The sequence below is a fragment of the Physeter macrocephalus genome, chromosome 6 (assembly GCF_002837175.3).
Source record: "Physeter macrocephalus isolate SW-GA chromosome 6, ASM283717v5, whole genome shotgun sequence".
Classification (NCBI taxonomy): domain Eukaryota; kingdom Metazoa; phylum Chordata; class Mammalia; order Artiodactyla; family Physeteridae; genus Physeter; species Physeter macrocephalus.
The window spans coordinates 77,401,457-77,405,744 of NC_041219.1; positions in this window are offsets into that span (position 1 = coordinate 77,401,457).

A 4,288-nucleotide genomic window follows, 5' to 3' on the forward strand; every position below is an offset into this window, starting at 1 on the left:
TTACATCTGTTCTCATCACTTCCCCAAAGGGGAGACTGGGGCATAAGAAACCAACACTAAGATGTTCTGTAAGTAATCACCCTGCCTCTGATCCAGAAACTTCATATTTGCTGTCAGGAGAAAATAAATAAATATAGATATTAAAAACTTATTAAATAGATACAAAGAAATTCATTTAAGCGTTTTTGGGAAAGTGAGAGCTCTTTCAGTTCATTTAGAAGTGCTTTCATTTGCATTTTTATTTACTTATACTTTGTTTTTTATATTAAACTAAGTTACTTGTAAAATGATTAAAATGCTTATCTACTCTCTCAAGATTTGGGAGTTATTTATGTAAACATTTCTAATTGTTAAAATGGTTTTTGTGAGTGTTCCTATAACTCCTCCTCACCTCACCAAAATCTGTCCATTCAAATTGTGATTTCTATTGAACTTAGCATGAAAAAGTTGTTAAGAAATTCACCACATGAAATCTCCTGACTTACAAGGGAATATCTTTTTCACCGTTCTTTGTTTTGCTGTGATGGTTGTAATAGACACTGTTGAGGCCAGAAGACAATTTTGCACTGGAAGCACGGGGGGTGAGAGCAAAGCTGTGAGGAACCTCCTGCTTTTGTTTTCATTCTCTAAGAGAAACTGGAATGTCATTACTTTTTTCCCTTGCCTAAATATTTCTGACAGAGACCAGACTACTTTTTAGTGGTAAGAACTGTCAGTAGTCTCCCCTATCAGGGAAACTATTTTCCCAGCTCTTTAGTCTCAGAAACTTTCCTGAAAGCATTTGAAACCCAATCCCTTTAAGCCCCTATCCTGAGTGATGACTTGAAAGAACTCATGAATCAGGATGTGCGTTGAGGAAAGAATGATTCAATTAAAAGAATCAGAGAAATGAGGCATATTCATTGGAAATCTCCTTTTTCACACATTATCTTACTTTAGGTTACCAAGGTGAAACAATGCGTCTACCTCAACTTCCTTTATTTCCTCAACTTCCTATCTTAAACCAGTCAGGGATCAATTTTACCCTACCCTACAGACTGAGTTCTTGTAGCTAAGACTTTTGATGGGATCAAAAGACTTTCCAATCTAAAAGTGTTCTATGTAGGCCAGGAAGAGACATATGAATAATTTTAGATTAACAGCCATGAGGAAAAACCACCAGGAAGTACAACACTCTGATGAGTTCCTTCTGGATCACACCTGCCCCTGGGGGAGCCTCTTGCCTATAAGCCTCCCTCCTTTTGTGATGGCTTTCCCACTTTTTCAGAAGCCATGGTTGGGCAGGTCCTACCAATCACCTGTTTTCATCACCCTCAAACAGGGCCCAGCCTCCCCAGCCTGGGGTCTCTGCGCTGTGCCAGCTACCTGCTGGGCAGTATCACAGAACCCTCTGTTCCTCACCCTTTCTGCTACTCTCCTCCTCCAAGTGAAAAGAGCAAGAGAAATTGACATTTGAAAGTCAATTTACCAGGCACTTCCTCTTCTCTCATGAGCCAAACCACTCAGAGTGTTTGGTAGGACAGGGTTCATCACTCCCCTTTCTCAGAAAGGAAACAGGCTGGAGAAAGTCGCCATGTCCTCCCACTTCAGCCTTGGATGATCAACAACCTCTTAGACACTCCGTTTTCACATTTGTAAAAAAAGTTGTTAACTGGGTGCTCTTACGGACCGCTCTAGTTCTAAGAATCTGTGTTTGGAAATATGAGTGTAAGATTCTCAACTCTTAAACCCGAGTGTCAACTAAAAAAAGCCCAGAGAAGAAACTGCAGGTCCCTTTCCTCTTCAGAGGCAATATTTCTATTTTAAGAGTTTCTTCTAGGGCTTCCCTGGTGGCGCAGCGGTTGCGCGTCCGCCTGCCGATGCTAGGGGAACCGGGTTCGCGCCCCGGTCTGGGAGGATCCCACGTGCCGCGGAGCGGCTGGGCCCGTGAGCCATGGCCGCTGGGCCTGCGCGTCCGGAGCCTGTGCTCCGCAACGGGAGAGGCCACAGCAGAGGGAGGCCCGCATACCACAAAAAAAAAAAAAAAAGAGTTTCTTCTAAAGACAATTCCCCCAACTTTGTAGGAATCTGTGATCTTTTAGATGAAATTTCAGGTAGGAAGCTGGCTGGTTAGTGGGGAAAGAGCAATGGTCTATTGTGTCTTCTCATGTGTAGACCTCCTGCCAAGCACAGTACCTTGTTAGCTTCTTAAACCTTCAGGATACTCGAAAGGTAGAGATTCACACTCATGTCACAGATTAGGGCCCTGAGGTTCCCAGAGGTAGGGCAGCTAATCCAAGCTACATAGCTGGTGAGTGGAAGACCCAGTTGGTCTCATCCTCTAATCAGTGACACAATGCAACTGTATGCTCAAAACTGACCTTTATCAGTAGGACTCAAGCCTCCCTAATTTGCTTCAGGCACAGCAGCATGGCTTTTATTTGTTTATCTATTAGGCTTTTGTGTAGGTTTCCTTTGAAGAATGGGTTCCACAGCTGAAATATTTTTGATAGCACTGGCCCACACCATTCAAGCTCACCTCTGCCCTTCCAAGCCCCCTGGCAGGCTCAGGTGCAGGCTCTTCCCTGAGGCCCAATGAACCTTCCCCACCCTGAACCCCCTGCCCGGGCCTTGTCCTCGTATAAATGCCAAGGGATAAGAAAATCTGAAAAGGACTTCTTGTCCTCAAAACCTAGATTAATTTCTATTGTCTTCCCAAAGGGTTTCCACAAATTAAATGTAGAAAAAAAATAATAAAATTCACCATATCTTAGCATGTGAATATTACTTTTAAAAATAGTTTTCCGTGTCCTAAAAATCAAGGTGTGCCTTGCTTTAAAAGGTCCTAATATACAAAATTCCAAACTGAGAAAGTGATCAATTAAGGATTGACTCTTCCTTTTTTAGAGGAAATCTCCCCTGATGCACTTGAAATAGTTTCAAATTTCCCATTTATATGCAGCTCTTCAGAAGTATATCTAATAGTTTATAAAATGATTATTTGTACAATTTTCCTTTCTCAGAAAAACTCCTAGGAGAAGGGGTCATAGATTTTTGTGTGTGTGCAAAATCATTCTGGCAAGTAGTTCGTGCCATTCTGATACACTGACCTCAGTTTACCCAAGAGCGTGATTTAAAACAGGCTTCTTACCTGACTACACTGGGGGAAGAACAGGCTGGCCACACTCCTGAGACCTGGCTCCCAAATGTGGACCTGAGGTCTAAGTGGCAGGAGGGAAGGTGGGACACTTCTTCTCTGTGGTGTTGTGATATGAACTGGGCATTTATAGCCATGTTTGTAAACTAGAAAGCACATCATGAATGAAAAGGAAAACAACATGTTAGATTTTTTAAAAATAGAAACAAGAAAAGAAAAAAGACAGACTGAACTTTGTCAAAATTCAACACCTCTGTTCTGTGAAAGACAATTTCAAGACAATGAGAAGACAAGCCACTGTTTGGGAGACAATACTTGCAAAAGATACACCTGATAAAAGACTGTTATCCAAAATATACAAAGAACTCTTAAAACTCAACAATAAGAAATAACTCATCAAAAGACCTTAACAGGTACCTCACCAAAGAAAATATACAGATGGCAAGTAAGCCTATGAAAGTATGCTCCACATCACACCATCAGAGAAATGCAAATTAAAACAACAAGGAGATACCACCACACACCTATCTGAATGGCCAAAATCTGGAACACGGATCACACCAAATGCTGGTGAGAATGTGGAGTAACAGGAATGCTCAGACACTGCTGGTGGGAATGCAAAATGACACAGCCACTTTGCAAGACAGTCTGGCGGATTCTTACAAAACTAAACATGCTCTTACCATATCATCTGGCAATTGCACTCTTTGGTATTTATCCAAAGGGGCTGAAAACTTCTGTCCACACAAAACCTGCACACGGATGTTTATAGGAGTTTTATTCATAATTGCCAAACTTGGAAAAAAACTAAATTTCTTTCAGTAGGTGAATGCGTAAATAAACGGTGGCACAGGCATACAACAGAATATTACTCAGCACTAAAAAGAAATGAGCTATCAAGCCATGAAAAGACATGGAGGAATCTTAAAGGCATATTACTGAGTGAAAGAAGTCAGTCTGAAAAGACTACACACTGTCAGATTCCAACGATAGGACATTCTGGAAAAAGCCATACCATGGATCCAGTAAAAAGATCTGTGGTGCCTGGGGGAGGGGGGAAGGTGATGAATAGGCAGAGCACAGGGGCTTTTTAGGACAGTGAAATATCTGTATGTTGCTGTAATGACAGATGCATATCATTATACGTTTGTC